Source organism: Symphalangus syndactylus, chromosome X (genome assembly GCF_028878055.3).
Source record: "Symphalangus syndactylus isolate Jambi chromosome X, NHGRI_mSymSyn1-v2.1_pri, whole genome shotgun sequence".
Classification (NCBI taxonomy): Eukaryota; Metazoa; Chordata; class Mammalia; order Primates; family Hylobatidae; genus Symphalangus; species Symphalangus syndactylus.
This window is the reverse complement of record NC_072447.2, coordinates 66,031,499-66,050,168: the sequence shown is the minus strand read 5'-3', so window position 1 is coordinate 66,050,168 and position 18,670 is coordinate 66,031,499. Positions and strand designations below refer to the sequence as shown.

Here is an 18,670-nt window from a genome sequence, read left to right as displayed (position 1 = left end):
AAAGACACATCCTCGCCCTCATGGAGTTTATGTCAAATTGTAGGATAATGTTCAATCTATTGATCCCACACATAAAATGCAAAAATTCCTGCCAGACTTCAAGTAATATCCTACCACTTCATGTACACTGTGAGACTCTTACAGCTGTATACTTCCATTTCCTTTCTCCCCAGCTTTCTGCTATTGTCGTCTTACATTATATTTCTACCTGTGTCAGAACCCCACAATACATTGTTACTATTTGACAGTCAATTTTCTTTTAAAGAGATTAGCTACAAGAAAAAAGTCTTGACTGAGCATGGTGGCTCACGCCTGTAATCCTGGCACTTTGGGAGGCTGAGGCAGGAGGATTGCTGGAGCCTAGAGGTTTGAGAGAAGCCTGGGCAACATAGGGAGACCTTTTTTCTAAATAAGAGACTTAAAAAGTTTTAAAAAAATCAGCTGGGCCTGGTGGCTCACGCCTATAATCCCAGCACTTTGGGAGGTCGAGGTGGGCGGTTTGCCTGAGCTCAGGAGTTCATGACCAGGCTGGGCAACACGGTGAAACCCCGTCTCTGCTAAAACACAAAAAAATTAGCCAGGCGTGGCAGCGTGCACCTGTAGTCACAGCTACTCAGGAGGCTGAGGCAGGAGAATCCCTTGAACCTGGAAGGCGGAGGTTGCAGTGAGCAGAGATCGTGCCACTGCACTCCAGCCTGGGCGACAGATGGAAATTTCGTCTCCAAAAAAAAAACATCTTGTGCTTTCCCACAATTGTTCCATGTCCTGCACTGTGAAGTTCTGTGTGTAGATCCAAATTTCCTTCTATTTTCCTTCTGACCCAAGAACTTCCTTTAACATGTTTCGTAGGACAAATCTGTTGACAGTGACTTTTCTCCCCATGTTTGTTTACCTGTTTGTGTAAACATGTTTATGTCACATTCATTAAAAAAATTGTGCTGATTAGAAAGTTCTAGGTTGCACAGATTCTGATGAGAAGTCTGATGGATGACTTTAAATTTGTTCCTCTGTATGTAGTGTGTCTTCCTTTCTTTTTCTGGCAGGGCGTTGGTGTTGGGGTTTGAATCAATCTTTTCAGTAGCTGAACTGGACTTCAGTTGTGTTGTTGCTGTAGTTATTTTCTTTCTTTTTTTTGCAGCAGCTATAAATGTGAATTTATTTTTTAAATTTTTTAATTTTTATTTATTTATTTATTATACTTTAAGTTCTAGGGTACACGTGCACAACATGCAGGTTTGTTACATATGTATACATGTGCCATGTTGATGTGCTGCACCCATTAACTCGTCATTTAACATTAGACATATCTCCTAATGCTATCCCTCCCCACTCCCTGCCACCCCATGACAGGCCCCGGTGTGTGATGTTCCCCTTCCTGTGTCCATGTGTTCTCATTGTTCAATTCCCACCTATGAGTGAGAACATGCGGTGTTTGGTTTTTTGTCCTCCCGATAGTTTGCTGAGAATGATGGTTTCCAGCTTCATTCATGTCCCTATAAAGGATATGAACTCATCATTTTTTATGGCTGCATAGTATTCCATGGTGTATATGTGCGACATTTTCTTAATCCAGTCTGTCATTGATGGACATTTGGGTTGGTTCCAAGACTTTGCTATTGTGAATAGTGCCACAATAAACATACGTGTGCATGTGTCTTTATAGCAGCAGGATTTATAATCCTTTGGGTATATACCTAGTAATGGGGTGGCTGGGTCAAATGGTATTTCTGGTTCTAGATCCCTGAGGAATCGCCACACTGACTTCCACAATGGTTGAACTAGTTTACAGTCCCACCAACAATTTAAAAGTGTTCCTATTTCTCCACATCCTCTCCAGCACCTGTTGTTTCCTGACTTTTTAATGATGGCCATTCTAACTGGTGTGAGATGGTATCTCATTGTGGTTTTGATTTGCATTTCTCTGATGGCCAGAATTTTTTCATGTGTCTGTTGGCTGCATAAATGTCTTCTTTTGAGAAGTGTCTGTTCATATCCTTTGCCCACTTTTTGATGGGGTTGTTTGTTTTTTTCTTGTAAATTTGTTTGAGTTCTTTGTAGATTCTGGATATTAGCCCTTTGTCAAATGAGTAGATTGCAAAAATTTTCTCCCATTCTGTAGGTTGCCTATTCACTCTGATGGTAGTTTCTTTTGCTGTGCAGAAGCTCTTTAGTTTAATTAGATCCCATTTGTCAATTTTGGCTTTTGTTGCCATTGCTTTTGGTGTTTTAGACATGAAGTCCTTGCCCATGCCTGTGTCCTGAATGGTATTGCCCAGGTTTTCTTCCAGGGTTTTTATAGTTTTAGGTCTAACATTTAAGTCTTTAATCCATCTTGAATTAATTTTTGTATAAGGTATAAGGAAGGGATCCAGTTTCAGCTTTCTCCATATGGCTAGCCAGTTTTCCCAGCACTATTTATTAAATAGGGAATCCTTTCCCCATTTCTTGTTTTTGTCAGGTTTGTCACAGATCAGATGGTTGTAGATGTGTGGTATTATTTCTGAGGGCTCTGTTCTGTTCCATTGGTCTATATCTCTGTTTTGGTACCAGTACCATGCTGTTTTGGTTACTATAGCCTTGTAGTATAGTTTGAAGTCAGGTAGCATGATGCCTCCAGCTTTGTTCTTTTGGCTTAGGATTGTCTTGGCAATGCAGGCCCTTTTTTTGGTTCCATATGAACTTTAAAGTAGTTTTTTCCAATTCTGTGAAGAAACTCGTTGGTAGCTTGATGGGGATGGCATTGAATCTATAAATTACCTTGGGCAGTATGGCCATTTTCACGATATTGACTCTTCCTATCCATGAGCATGGAATGTTCTTCCATTTGTTTGTGTCCTCTTTTATTTTGTTGAGCAGTGGTTTGTAGTGTGTCTAGAATGCAAGGCGTGGGAGCAGTTCTGATTTCAGGAAGTAGGGTTTGAGCTCTCCCGAGTGTCTGTGTCAATGATAGGACACAATAGCGCCCCTTGGGGCTCCATATCCTAGGTTGTGAGAACACTGAGGTTATTCCAAACTCACGAAAGATGTCTCATCCTTTTGGGGTCCTGCGTCCTGAGTGTGTCCTCCCTACCCGGTTATGGGTCAGCACCGCAGGGGTTGAGGCTGCTGACATGTTGAGGAGTTGCTGTGTCTCAGGTTGTAAACTCTGTGCTGTGTGGGAATGGTGTGTCCCACACTCTGAGGTCTCCTAGGTGTTTGTTGCAGGGAACATTGTGCCCAAGGCCTCTGTGTTCCCTGTCCCGGTCCCCTCAACTGTTTCTGTGTCTGCATCTCAGGGTGTGTGCACTATGCTTTTGTGGGCTTCTGGGTCCAGGGTGTGAGGTCTGTGAGGTAATCCTGTTTCTACATCACAGGTTCTAAAGTTGCTCACGTGCACGTGGGTCTGAATTTTAGAATCTGACGTCTCTGAGCAGGTTTATTGTCTGTGTCCTCCTTCACTAAGTTCTTGGAGGGGTCTGAGTTCTGCGAACCGTTCAGTGTCGTGTGTCCAGGGTTGAGGTCTCTGAGCTGCTTGTTGCTGGGTTGTTGTCTGGGTTTTCTATGTCATTGGGGTCTCTTGGGCTTTGTGACCCAGCCTGTGAGGTCCCTGAGGTATCTGAGAGTGTGTGTGTCCAGGATAGGACGTTTCAGAGCTGGTAGGAGATGTATGTTTTGGAGGGAGGCCTGTACTGTCTTTGGTTCCGTGTTCCAGGGATTGAAACGTCTGAGCTGTTTGGGAGATCATCTCAAGCATGAGAGACACTGTCACAAAGCAAAGTTCAGACATGAGTTGTTTGTGACCTTCTCCTGATATTTGGGTCTCACCCTGTATAGTCAGTGAGAGGTTGTCTCGAGTTGACTTTCCCAGACTCGTCCACTCCAGCCTGCCACAGCCGGGCTTACTTATCTAGACCCCTGAGTTTACACGGCCAGCTTCCTTCACAGCTGCCCCTGGGGTTGGAGTCATGCGACTGCTTTGAGAGTCACGGGTCCCCCTCAGCACCACTTGTGGAGATCTCACTGTGGGGAGGAGTTTCTTCTGTGTCTCTGACAAAAGACACAGGGCAGGGACCCTCTCTCTCAGCGATGAACAGGACCAGCCCATGTGCTCCTGGGTCGTGTGGTCCGTCTCCTGCTAGACGTCACTGATACCCAGAAAATAACCTGGACACAACATCCCTCTTGCAGCTCTCCAGAACACATGCATCAAACCCGGGATCCCCCGTGCCCTGGTGGGATGGCAGGAGTCTCTAGCTGTTTGGATTATCTTCCCAAACCTTAACTCCACCTTTACATGATGAAGATCCATAGAGCGGCATCTCAGCCCTTTCCTGCAAACACACAGTGCTTCTGAATGCAGAATTTGGGGCTAGGGAAGGGAGGGGACACAGGTAGATGCCATCTGTGGTCAGGGGGAGGTGTGGGCCCGAGACCGTCTCAGTGAAATGTAGGAGTAATGGGCACAGACCATTCGAGAGAAATGTGTGTTGGGCTGAAGAAAGTAGAAACTACCTCCAGAGTATCTCCTCCATCTCTAAGACATGCACGGTTTAACTCTGTTATTTTGTGAGGCTCTTTGCACCATGACACAAGCATGCATAGAGGGCTCCATCACATGGGGGAGAACGAGACCCTGAATGGTCTCACAGTCTAGTGGGGGAGGCATATGTGTTCCTTCAGGCAACAAATATGTATGAAAGTCTTCTACGTGCCAGGCACTGCTTGAGGTGTGGGGATACCTCAGGGAACCAAATCAACAGAAATCCCTGCCCTGGATCTGACATTCCCCGAAGAGGACGTGGTAGGTGGCAGAGAGCAAACCCTCCACGAGGGAATCTAGGAAACGTGAGAAGTTATGAACTAAAACGCACCCGAGACAGGTCTCAATCAATTTAGAAGTTTATTTTGCCAAGGTTAAGGATGTGCCCCTGACACAACCTCAGGAGGTCCTGACGAAACATCCCCAAGGTCATCAGGGTACAGCTTCACTTTATACACTTTAGGGAGACATAAGACATCAATCTATGCATGTACGACATACATTGGTTCTTTCTGAAAAGGCGGGACAACTACAAGTTGGCGGGCGGTGGGGGGGACGGTGGGGTCTTACAGGTCATAAGTGGATTCAAAGATTTGCTGATTGGCAATTGCTTGGGTTTATCGAAAGACCTCCAATCCATAGGAGGGAGTGTCTGGGTTAAGATAAGGGGTTGTGGAGATCAAGGTTCTTATTATGCCAATGAAGTCCCGAGGTAGCAGGCTTCAGAGAGAATAGACTGTAAATATTTCTTATCAGACCTTAAAAGTTGCTGGACTCTTAGCTAATTCTCTCCCAGATCAGGAAAAGATCTGGAAAGGGAAAGGGATTCTCTACAGAATGTAGACTTCCTCACAAGAGATGGCCTTGTAGGTCTATTTCAAAATGTGTCAAAGAAATATATTGTTGGGTGAAACACTTTGACTTCTTTCAGGGCCTATTTGTCATGTGATGCTATACTAGTCAGGCTGGAACTTGGTGTCTTATTGCCACAGTCTTAAGATCTCTGCCTTAACGTAAATGCTGGTCAATTGTGCCTGAATTCCATAGGGAGAAGGGTGTAATGACGAATGTCTGACCCACCCTTCCCATCATGGCCTGAACTACTTTTTCAGGCTCACTTTGGAATAGCCTTGGCTGAGAGGAAGGGTCCATTCAGATGGTTGGGGAGTGGGGCTTAGAATTTCATTTTTAGTTTACAAAGATGATGGGGGCTGTACTAAAAAAGAAAAAATATACAGATCATGGTACAGGGACTGGGAATAGGAGGAGGAACTGGGCGGGCTGTAGGTTAATTATGACACAGAGTGACCAGGGTAGGCTGGGTTGAGAAGGTGACAATTTGACAAAGATGTGAAGGGGGAGGAGTCAGTCAAGTAGATATCTGTGGTGAAGGCCTTCCAGACAGAGGGAACAGTTGGAAAAAAGTCAGGGGCTGAGTCGGTCTGACACGGCCCAGACGCCACAAGGGCACCAGCACACCAGCAGGAAGCTGAACAGAAGGCTGGAGGTGCCACGGTGACAGGGACGGGATCCTGTTGGGCCAGGTAAGCTTCTGCTCTGCCAGTGACACGGAAAGGGACAATGAAGGGCCACAGATGCCAAAAACATGTCTGTGCAGCCTGCAGAGTTCAGGCAAAGGAGGGACCCGGGCAGGAGCAGTCAGAACCAGGATGGCTTGGGCAATAAGCTAGGACAGGCAAGGGGGCTGACGCAGCCCACCTGGACTTGATGTGCTAATCTGGGTGGTCATGTCCTTGTTGCCGTGGACATCTGTGTTTTGGCGACAGAACCACATACTCGATTAGGAGGCTTGAACCCAGTCAACAGTCCTCCTTCCATACAGACCCTGGGGGAGGCCCACGTGCACTTGCCGTGGGGTACTCAGACAGTTTGGTGAACCCATCACTGCAGTCCCACTGGGAGGCCACAACTGAGCCTGATGGAGTAACATACTGGCTGAGACATATTTAAAAATTCTGGCAGGGTGCAGTGGCTCATGCCTGCATTCCCAGCAGTTTGGGAGGGTGAGGCAGGAAGATCACTTGAGGTCAGGAGTTCGAGAACAGCCCGACTAACATGGTGAAACGCTGTCTCTACAAAAAACACGAAAAGGCCGGGCGCAGTGGCTCACGCTTGTAATCCCAGCACTTTGGGAGGCCAAGGTGGGCGGATCACGAGGTCAGGAGATCGAGACCATGGTGAAACCCCGTCTCTACTAAAAAAATACAAAAAAAATTAGCCGGGCGTGGTGGCGGGCGCCTGTAGTCCCAGCTACTCAGAGAGGCTGAGGCAGGAGAATGGCGTGAACCCGGGAGGCGGAGCTTGCAGTGAGCCGAGATTGCACCACTGCACTCCAGCCTGGGCGACAGAGCGAGACTCTGTCTCAAAACACACACACACACACACACACACACACACAAAAATTTCCCGGGTGCAGTGGCGCACGCCTGTAATCCCAGCTACTCGGGTGGCTGAGGCAGGAGAATTGCTTGAACCCAGGAGGTGGAGGTTGCAGTGAGCTGAGATTGTGCCACTGCACACCAGCCTAGGTGACAGAGTGAGTCTCTGTCTCAAATAAATAAATAAATAAATAAATAAATAAATAAATAAATAATTTTGTAGCCTCTTTTATTAGGAGTTCTGGAATTAGGGAAGAGAGTAAAGTTACAACCCTCCTCCCTGACTCCAGGGGAAGAGAATCTCATTGCAGAGATGTCCTCTGTTCACTCGATTCTCCTGGAGCTTTTCTAATGCACACAGAGCTGCTACCATCATAGCCATTACTGACCAAGTACTGTGAGTGAAATTCCTTTATTAACCGAATAAACTTGTTCTGAGTGCTGACTGGACACTCTGGGGATGGGGGGATGCTTTTGGCTGTATGCCTGCTGGCAGATGACCCCCACACTGGGGGTAAGGAGAGCCATGGCAGAATTCAACCCATGGTCCCCTAGGAGCACACAGGAGACCACCCTACCCTCAGGGGAGGGATGTGTGTGTGCAAGGGTTGGGTCAGGGCAGACTCTTCAGAAGAGGGGAGGTTTGTGCGGCAGACACTTTGATTCTGCACAGCTTACAGTCCAGAGAGCCGAAGCACAGGAGGAATCAGATTCCCATTCTCAGTCTGTTGATTTCCACACCACATTTGGAGTCTGATCAACTCCACAGCTGTGTTGCAGCCACTAATGCTGCCTCTGCTCTGTTTGCCTCTAGATTCTTCTTATCTGTTAAATAAAGTGAGGCTGATGGAGATGTAATTTAGGGCGGGGGTGGATTGCAAGTGTCTCTGTGATAGGGCAAAGCGCCTCCCAGTGGAGGCGCAGAAGCTAAACTCGACTGGTAGCTGTGAGGCAAGGGACGCCAGGGCAGCTCCTGCGGACTGTGTTAGAACTTTTCAGGGTGGCTTTGCCCTGCCAGGGGCCCGGATCTCACAGGGGCACGTCGTGTTAGGACCAAGCTGACTGTCCCATCACGGAATAATATCTGCAGCTCAGCATGGGGAGCATAAGCAAAGTATGTTGTCGTGAGTTTAAAGAGGCCTGGCCTTGGAGTCTGACAGAACCCGCGTGTGAGTCCCAGATCCAGCCTTTTCTGCCTCAGTGCCCTGACCTCTTTCAGCTTGGTTCCTTATCTGTAGATGGGAGTTTGATACTTACCTCTCTGGGTCTTTGGGAAATCAACACTGTACATGAGTAGCACACAGTAGGTCATCAACAACCAGGCTCCAGGGAGAGCCATTCACACTGTGCCATGTTAGAGGCACATGAGTGTGCATGCCAGCGTGCCAGGACAGTGGGAGTCCAGTGTACCCTCCCGCCAGGGTTTGGGCTTGGGCTGATGGTGGCAGGACCAGGGCCATTTCCATCTTTTTTATTGTCCATACGTCCAAAGCAGACACTTCCGTTCATATTCAGGTGTGCAATGCTAGGAGCTGAAATAACAGGCTGTAGTGAATGAAGCTAAGCCTCACAGTTCACTCTATGGCAGGAAGAACCAGCTGTGAGGCAGGTCCTCAGCCCACATCACTTCATGGTACTGAACCTGGGGCCACAATTCCAAACTCCATGTTCACACATGATGAGTCTATAGGAATGAAGGAGAGATCTATGTTGCGTATCTTTATTATTTATGTTTTTATTGTATATATTTAAGGTATAAAACATGTTGTTATACATACACACAGTGAAATAATTGCTATAGTCAGGCAAATGAACCTGTCACCTTCCTCAGTTACCTTCCTCCATCCTATTCTTTGCAAGTAAACTCTTCCCAAAAACCGTACTCTCAGTTGACATTCCAACTGGGTGGCCCATTGGGGGAATTTTCATGAATCCGCATCATGTGCTATGGAGTAAAAATATCAAACCCACTAAGCATGCCTTTTGATTACGTGCTCCTTAGGTGAAGTATAATTTGCTCTCCTTCACTTGAGAGCTGAAGGTAAGGAGGAATCAGGCAGCGGGTGATGGAGCAAGTGCAGGCCAGACAGAGGGAAGGGTGGGTGTGAGGCGGCGGACACGAGTGAGAGACAGCGAGAGAGCGAACATGCACGCTAGAGAGAGATAGGCCTGGTAGTAGCCGGGGCCTGATATCCCTAATCCAGGAGGCTGGACTTTATCCTAAGGGCAGCAGGCAGCCCTAGCAGAATTTGAAAAGATTTGACATGACCAGATTAGCAGTTAAGAAAGGTGCCCCACTCACTGGGACAGAGAATGCATGGGAAGGGGTCAAGACTGGCAGCAAGATGAGCTATGAATTGTTGGTGGTCATCAAGGAGGGAGATGTGGGTGACTGGACTAGGGAACTTCCTGTGGTGATGGAGAGGAGTCAGTGTCAAGGTCTCACTTAGAAAAACTTGGGAGGTCTAATTGGCCAGGCTCGGTCAACTGTGGGGGTGGTAAGAGGCAGCAATCAAGGATGGCTTTCAAGATCTTTGGCCCAAGCTGCTGGGTAGAGGGTGGTGCCTGTCACTGAGTCAGGCAGCACAGGTGGAGGGGCAGGCGTGCCGAGAGTGGGGATGGGTGGGTTCACTTTGGGACATGCAGAGTAGTACTTGCTATGGGACTCAACGACTTATGACTTGAATGACTTCGCAGAGCTGATCTAATCTCTCTGTGCCTACCGTGCCTCATCTGTAATAGGAGAATAAGAATAATTAGAAAAAATAACTAATTAGTTTCATTTGTTGAGTCTAGGAGAAGGTTCTCCTTTTATACAGCAGAGTGGTATTTCCTTGTCAGGTCTTCCCAAGTAAAATGAGAATGTCTCGACTTGCCCATACAGTGGCTTGATTTTACCTGTCTGCTTTGGGTATTACCACCATTTGGCATGTATTGCCAATACTAAACAAATAAGTAAATACATAAATTCAAAGTAACAGGTGTTTATTATCACATGTGTGCTGTAATAGCCCATTAGCCTGTCCCTCAGACAAATAAACTCTCTCTTCAAATCTTCTAAATTTCCTCTTGAAGCCCACCTCTCCCTCCAGGGGCTGGGTAGGGCCTTTGGGAACCAGGATCCCTAACACTGTCTTCTCTGGGAAGTCATCTCCCGCTGCCCAGTATGCTGGATGGGAGGAGGTGAGTGCAACGAGCCTGTGGAGTTGTCAGTTGGTGGAAGAAATCTGTAGATTCAGGGAGAGAATCGAGCCACATGTGTGGATTTGGAAATGACAGTGTATGGCTGCACAGCACGAAGGGGATGAAGTCACAGACACCTGGATTTAAATCGAGACTCCACCATTTATTTCTTGTATGACTTTGGGGAGGTTACGTAACCTCTTTGCGGCTCAGTTACTTCATTTGTAAAATGAAATGATAATATTCTGGGATAATGGTTCATGTTTCCTTCCTTCATAAACTGCTGTTCACGAGGTGGCTTCTTCCAGGGTTAAAAAGGAATCTACTATCCATGTATCTGCTAGGACAGACAATTGTTGTGTGTCACTTGATTCCTGAAATACGCCACGGCAAAGAAATCTCTGTATACTTTCGTGTTCTGGGAAGTCATTGACCACACAGGACCAATTATTCTCCATGAGACTTAGATAAGGGATGCTGTCTGTCCACTCTGTGCCATGACTCCCAGATGGCAGACCCCACCAGTCCTTGTTCTTTTGTCTCATGAATGTGTTGTAACCAAGCGAGTTATAGAGAAACGCCACACTTTGAGACAAATTAAGGAGACCTTTATTAGCTAGCGACCTAGAGGCAGCTAACGCTCAAAATTCTCTCGGCCCCGAGGAAGGGGCTAGTTTTGTTTTTATACCGTGGTCTAAATAGGGGAGGGGGGAGTTTAGCTGAAGCAATTTTACAGAAGCAGAATAGGCAAAAAGTTAAAAAAATTAATTGGTTATAGAAGCAGTTACAAAAAATAAACAGTTCCAGGTGCAGGGGCTTCAACTATCATTAAGAGATAAATGCAGGGGCTTTTAGGTACCTTCCACTGAGCACATTCCCAGGAGCTGCTGTTACAGCCTGCCTCAATATCTTACCAGCAGGTGTATTCTTGGATGTGCTTGGAGTCAGCTTGCACTAGTTTTTCCCTTAAGGGGGATAAAGGGGGCTGCAAGTGAAGAAACTAAAATGGAGTCTGTCCATTTTAGTTTCTTTCTCCTAGCAGAGAGAGCCACTCAGCTTAAAACAAGGTAGGGTATCACATTCCCCACTCATGTTTTGGGGAATCAAATCATTGATTCTTCAGTTATAGCAAGGGGGTTTTACTGGGTTCTGAGATACGTAAGTTTGACAGAAGCTATGCGCTGCTTTACAAAATTAAGTAACCAATTTAATATACAAGTCCTGAAGATTAAACTTAACAAGAGGAGGAGAAGGGGTCCTGCCAATCCAGTAATTAGCCATGGATTCTAATTGAACATGCTTTGCTACCAGGGAGTGTTACTTTCTCGTTCTTGTTGGCGTCTATCTAGATTTTCTCGAACTCTTTGGAGAGTATCTTTTATGACTCCAGACTGATTGGCATAGAAACAGCAACTCTCTCCTAGGTCTGCACATAACCCTCCTTGGAGGAGAAACAGTAGATCTAAGCCTCGGCGATTTTGAAGAACTACTTCAGCTAGAGACTCTACCTGGGTATGTAGCATATTTATGGCTGACTGGAGATTGCTTAAATCAGCATCTACTTGCTGAGACAGGGACATTAGTCCAGTTTCTCCCTGAACTAGGGCAGCCGTGCCAATGGCTGCTGACCCAGCTATGCTAAGGCCGGCCAGGAGGGGTACTAGGAGCGGGGCAGCTCGGCAAAATCTGGAATGCAATTCAGGAGGAGCAATAAAAAGTTGCCCTTCTGGCCCGCTGTACACATAGACCTGGGGGAGTTCATGAACTAACACAAACAGGAGAGGTCCAGGTTCAGTCCCATTGATGCAGCGAGTGAGGCCTGAAGTACAAGCCAACTAGGTATTGTTAGGTGCCTGGTAGGAAACCGAGGCATTTAAGGAAGTAAGTAGAGATTGATTACAGGTGGCCTGAAAGGGAGAAGCAGATAAGTTATACCCATTGCTAATTAGACAGGAGGCGTTCTCTGACACCTCTCCTAGTGTAAGGGCATGGGGTTGTGTATGACAAGAAAGAGAGTTAACCTTGAAAACGGCCTCTACTCCTAAACCAACATAATATGGGGGTTTGGCTTTTAGGCAACCAACAATCTCGGGCTAGTTTAGGCTGGGTAAGATGAAGGAGGTGATGCACTCCATCTAGAATGGACATCAGGCTGGGTTGGAGATGTTGTTGTAGTTGAGATTTAGGAACCAGGAGTGGTGGGACAGTTAAATTGACCTTGTCTGGATGTTTTTGGAACATAGGGTCACCTAAATCAGTTAGAGATCCGATTGGCTTAGGAGGGCTCCACGGGACTAGGACCTTTTTCTGAATGGTGAACATAGTTCCAACATCAAATCCTGAGATATAAAGCCTTAATCCCCATGACATGCCATAATACCATTGAGCTGAATTAGGGTTACAGACAGTTATAGTAAGAGGGTTGCAGTTTTCTATAGTACACGGTCTAGGATGGGGAGTGCGAGTTGCGGAGAGGGTTGAGGACCGGGTTGATCCTCCAGAGTAAGTGGCCAGGGTTACACATGACCAGTGAGGGCAGAAAAACTGATAGGAATCTCGACAACTAGAGTTAGGGTGATTTCCAGGACAGAGGTAAAAACACTTTGGAGTCCTTTTTCTGCACCTTTAGAGCTCCCACATCCAGTCCAGCTTCCTGTGTGTCCGAATCCTGCAGCCAGGTCAACGTTTCCTGCTCGGCAGATTGTGTTGCTCTTCGTGGGTAAGGGCAGGCTCTGGGAATAAAGCACATAAATCGACTGCAAAAAAGACTTATTTGGAGGTTCCTGCCTTCCAAGTAGTGTTTACAAACACACGTCCTGTCGTGAAAGAAGTACGGAGAAAAGAGTAGGATGGAGCAGAGGGCATAATAGGCAGAAACAAACAAAAGAGGTAAATAAAAAGAATTAATTTGATGGCTTCACGCGACTTAGACGCACTTTTAAGGGGCCTGTCCCAGGCTTGTGGACCCATGTTTCTTGCTGGGCCTTGCTGGCCTTTTTGATGCGAGAGTGATGAATCCAAGCAGGAATGCCATCCACCTTTAGAGCTGTCGGCGTGGTGAGGATGACAGTATGAGGTCTTTTCCAGGCAGGAATGAGTCCTTCTTTCTGGAACTTTTTAACGTACACCAGGTCACCTGGCTGGAAAGAGTGGCAGGGTCCCATCTGGTCAGGAGCTGGATTGGGGTGTGCTCCCCAGAGAAGCGGCTGGATGATGTCTCGTACCTGTTGGAGAGACTGCAAGTACTGTAATAAATTAGCTTGAGAGATTTCTGCTAAATGGGTGTCTCTCAACCTAGGCAAGATAGGCGGAGCCCTTCCATACATAATTTCAAAAGGTGAAAACCTAGCTCGGTAAGGGGTGCATCTTACTCTAAGAAGGGCTAAAGGAAGCAGCCTCACCTAATTCTCACTGGTCTCTAGAATTAATTTTGTAAGAGTATTTTTTAGGGTGCATTTCATGCGTTCTACCTGTCCAGAGCTCTGGGGTTGATAGGCATAATGGTTTCCATTTGATGTTTAATGCCTTGCTGACCGACTGAGCTATGGACGAGGTGAAGGCTGGCCCATTATCAGACCTTATGGCAACAGGCAGCCCGTGTCTTGGGATGATTTCATTTAGTAAAAACTTAACTACTGTGGTGGCAGTTTCGTTTCTGGTGGCAAATGCCTCAGTCCACCCGGAAAAGGTGTCTACTAGCACCAGGAGGTATTTATACCCTGCCCGGTACGGTTTTATTTCTGTAAAGTCAATTTCCCACCTCTCTCCCAGTGAGCCTCCATGGAGATGGTGGCCTGGGCTGGGTTTGCGACCTTGCCTGTCGTTTACCTGAGCACAAGCCGTACACTGGAGAGCTGCTTGGTTAGCTAAGTCCTGAAGGTGGGGGATCTTGAAACGGCTCCTTAGAAGCTGGGCCAGTTTTACTCCTCCCAAATGGGTGGTAGAATGCAGACGACTGATTGAAGTTTTCCCGAGGGCTCGGGGTATGAAGATTCTCGAATCAGGAAGAATCCACCAACCTTCCTGATTTTTATTAGCCTGAAGATCTGAAGCCTGTTTGTCTTCCTCTGTGGAGTATTTTGGGTGATCTGGCAAGTCCGGCTGCAGAAAGGACACAGCGGGCAGTAGGACCAAGGGCACGACTGGGAGCTGAGTGGCTTCTCGGGCTGCAGAGAAGCTTTGGTTACCACGGGCAACGGCTGTGTTCTCTTTGATGTCCTTTGCAGTGAATTACAGCCAACTGCTGAGGAAGCCAAACAGCAGGGCTAAAATTTCTTATTTGTTTTTGATAATCTTTCCTGCTGAAGTAAGTAGTCCATGCTCTTGATAGATGGCTCCATGTACATGTACAGTAGCAAAAGCATACCTGCTGTCAGTGTAAATATTAATACATTTGTCCTTACCTCATCGGAGAGCCTGAGTGAGGGCGATCAATTCAGCCTTCTGTGCCGGGGTACCTGCCGGCAACGCCTGGGCCCACAGCACATCTGTCTCCGTAGTAACGGCTGCACCAGCCTTTTGTACTCCCTGTTCGAGGAAGCTACTACCGTCTGTAAACACAGTGGCATCTGCCTTCTTCAGGGGCACATCTTGGAGATCAGGTCGGCCACTTTCTGTAGTTTCTAACAGTTCCTGGCAGTCATGGACAGGTGTAGTGAAGTCTGGATCAGGGAGAAAAGTAGCTGGATTTAAACACCTTGTGGGAGAGAAAGTCAAACGAGGCTGATCTAACAGTAAACTCTGATACTGCAGGATGCGAGCATTCGACATCCATTTGCCAGAAGCACTTCGTAGCAAAGTCTCTACAGCATGAGGAGCCGTAAGGGTTAAATTTTGGCCCAGAGTCAATTTATCAGCCTCCTGGACTAGGCTTGCTGTTGCCGCTACTGCTCACAGACAACTTGGCCATCCAGAGGCCACAGGGTCCAGTCTCTTAGACAAATAGGCTACTGGGCATCTCCAGGGTCCTAAAGTCTGAGTGAGCACCCCCTTAGCAACTCCCTGGCTTTCATGAACAAAAAGGTGAAATGGTTTTGAGATATTAGGGAGGGCTACAGCGGGGGCCTCAGTTAATGCTTTTTTCAGGTTTTTGAAAGCCTGTTCTTCGGTGTCAGTCCAAACTAGTGGGCCATTCCCTCCAGTAGCAGTGTACAGGGGCTTGGTAATCTCTGAGAACCCTAATATCCACAGGCGACAGTATCGCACAGCCCCCCAGGAATTCACGTACCTGTTTCTTGGTGGTGGGAGTGGGGATTCGCAGGATGGCTTCCTTATGGCACTGGTGAGTGCTCTTTTTCCTCTATCTCATACCCTAGGTAGGAGACTCTGGGAAAACAAAGCTGGGCCTTTTTGGCCGGAACTCGATACCTGAGCTCCTGAAGGAGGTAAAGTAGGTCCCTAGTATGTTGCAGGCAACTGTCAGTAGTTTCAGTAGCTAATAAAAAGTTGTCTATGTACTGAAGAAGAGTACAATTAGGGTGTCTGGCTCGAAATGGTATAAGATCCTCTTGGAGGGCTTCCCTAAAAAGGGTGGGGGAGTTTTTAAAACCTTGAGGTAACCGAGTCCAGGTCAATTGGGTGGTGTCTCCTGAGCCAGGATCTGTCCATTCAAAAGCAAAGATAGGGTGGCTCTTGGGGGCCAGAGGAATAGCAAAGAAAGCATCTTTTAAATCAAGGACAGTGTACACTGTGTGTTCTGGCGGGAGCAGGCTGAGTAAAGCTTAAGGGTTAAGGACAGTTGGGTGGACAGTGACTGTCCATCTGTTAACTTCCCTTAAGTCCTGTACAGGCCGGTAATCATTTGTTCCGAGTTTTTGGACCGGCAGAAATGGAGTATTCCAGGTGGACTGACATGGCACAAGTATGCCATGTCATACTGTAACAGTCGCTGAATATGGGGGTTGATTCCCTCCCTAGCCCGCTGACTCATAGGATATTGTTTTACCTGGACTGGCAAGGCGGTGGCCAGGAGTTCTACTACCACTGGCGGATGGTGTTTAGCCAGTCGCGAGGGTTTGACTCGGCCCAGACTCACGGAAAGAGAGTCTAAGTCCAGTAGGAGAGGATTGGTTTTATTTTCCGGTGGTTGTGGAGGTGAAACTAAGAGATATTCTTCTAACAGAGGGGTGGTTAGCAGGAGCTGAGCAGTGGGGGGCATTGTGTCCCCTAACATGAAGTGAGCTTGTTGGGCTGAGAAGGAAATAGATGCCTGTAGCTCGTGGAGCAGGTCTCGTCCTAGGAGGGGAAAAGGACACCCTGGGACCATGAGGAACGAGTGGGTTACTCTCTTCTGTCCTAAACTCACCTCTCGTGAGTGAGTGACAGGATATTCCTGAATAACTCCAGTAGACCCCTGTACAGCCACTTTCCTATTAAAGACACTGCCTAGGAGCGTCTGCAGTACCAAGTGTTCCGCCCCAGTGTCAATTAGGAAGCGTACAGGCTGGACCCCAACTGTAGCGGTCACCATGGGCTCCTGGGGGCCAAGCATAAAGGAGCCCTGGCCCTGTCAGTCATCAGATTCCTCCACAGCAGGGAGGGTGAGGACTTTTTCCTCTTCTAGTTTTTTCTCTGGTATTAATGGGCATTCCTTTTTCCAGTGTCCCATCTGCTTGCAATAAGTGCATTGGTTTTTCTCCAGGGGAGCCTGCTCCCCTTTCTGGCCCTTTTGGCGGGGTCCTGGGGTTCCCTGGCCATTTTTCTGTGATGGGAGCCTTTCCTTCTTGACTTGCTGAATGGTAGCCACTATGATTTTTGCCTGCCTTTTTGATGCTTTGTCAGCGGCCTTTTCAGCTGCCTGAGCTGTGTTTCTGCTTTTCAAACTCTCAGTTGTCAAAAACCTTTTGAGCTATCTCTAAAAGTTGACTGATGTTCATTCCAGCAAATCCCTCTAGCTTTTATAATTATCTTTTAATGTCAGGGGCTGCCTGAGCCACAAATGCCAAATTAAAAGCACAGCTATTTTCGGGAGCTGCCGGGTCAAAAGAGGTGTAAGTCCGATAGGCCTCCTGGAGGCGTTCCAAAAACGCTCCTGGTGACTCATCAGGCCCCTGGACTTCAGTTGTCTTAGACAAATTTATGGGTTTTTGAGCGGCTCCCTTGATACCCGCAAGGAGATAACCGGTGAAAATCGTCTAAAGCTCTCTTCCTACATGAGGAGTTTGGGTCCTAATTAGGCCAGGTAGAGGAAAAAACCTCCTCAATTTGGTCTCGGGCTTCCTCTTCTGGCCCACCAGCTGATGTAAAGTAATACTTTCTGGCCTCCCTTCGGATATGTTCCTTCTCTTCAGAGGTGAAAAGGGTTAAAAGGAGTTGCTGACAGTCATCCCATGTTGGTCGGTGAGTCCGAAGCACAGACTCCATTAGTGAGGTCAAAACCTGGGGCTTTTCAGAAAAGGGCGGATTGTGAGCCTTCCAGTTGTACAGGTCAGAGGTAGAGAAAGGGACATAAACTAAGAAGGGAGCTGAGCGCTCATCACCTGGAGGGATTTGGGCCTCTCTCAGCCGGAGGAGGGGGGCTACCTCCTCCTGCCTCGGCCGCAATCGGGAGGCTACGGGCGGAGAGCCCACAGGAGATGTAGTCGAGGAGACAAGGGAAGAATCTGGGGGAGCAGGAGGGTTATAGGGCGGCGGCGGAACTGGGTGAGGAAAACTTTCCTCTTCTTCAGAAGGAGGCAGTACAGGAGGAGCCGAGGGAGCTGACGGTCGGGGCAAAAATGTGGACCGGCTCAAAAGGACCTTGGAAGTGGGATCATGAATGGCGCATGAGTGGAGCCAGGGAGGAGGGCTCCGGACCAAATCCAGCCATTTATCAATGTAGGGAAACTGATCGGGGTGACCCAGACTTGCAGTAACGACACGCCACACAGCCTGAACAGCTATGGGGTTAAATGACCCTTCTGGGGGCCACCCAGTTCCAAACTGTGGCCATCCTACTTCACAGAGTGTCCAGAGTTTGCCTTTCTTAAGGCGGACTCCATAATCCTCTGAGAAGCCCAGAGAGAAATTCTGCAGCATACATTGGAGAGGGCTCTAATCTTTACAGGGCCGGGAAGAGGAGTTTCCCATTTTGGAGGCAGTTTAACAAGGTTTGAGCAGAGATATTAAACCCAGCATGGACAGAGAAATTCACAACCCGGGGGGCTGGCGTATCAGAAGAACAGAAATAACCAGAAGGAGCAGGAAAACAACTATAGCCAACACTTCCTGCCACATTAAGTTGGTTTTCTTAAGCTTTAAGATTTAGGGAGGAGGACTAGAGGCCGACCCGAGGGCTTCTTGGCCAGCTGGACCTAGATGACCTCCCTCTTTTCCTTGACCTATATAGCCTAAATATTTTTGGTGTCTCCACGACTCAAAGGCAAAAAGTTCAAACTCAGCCCTTTCTTTCAAGGGTTTTAGGAGGGAGAGCAGAGCTAAATCTTGGAGGCGCTGGACTTGCTGTGACACAGGAAAACGAGATGTGCGGGGTAAGGGATAAGGATAAGGAGGAAAGGAGCCACTCAGATCTTTCCTAAGGTAGGAGAGTAGCCACGGGGGGACAGAATAAGAGTCCAGACGGAGTAAAGCA

General features: G+C 47.6%; 1 protein-coding gene across 1 annotated transcript in view; it reads left to right on the top strand.

The window, feature by feature from the left end:
• The window catches only part of LOC129475006 (protein FAM156A/FAM156B), a 53,661-nt gene that overhangs the window by 21,428 nt on the left and 13,563 nt on the right, over positions 1 to 18,670 (top strand). The gene's annotated exons all lie outside the window — the stretch shown is intronic.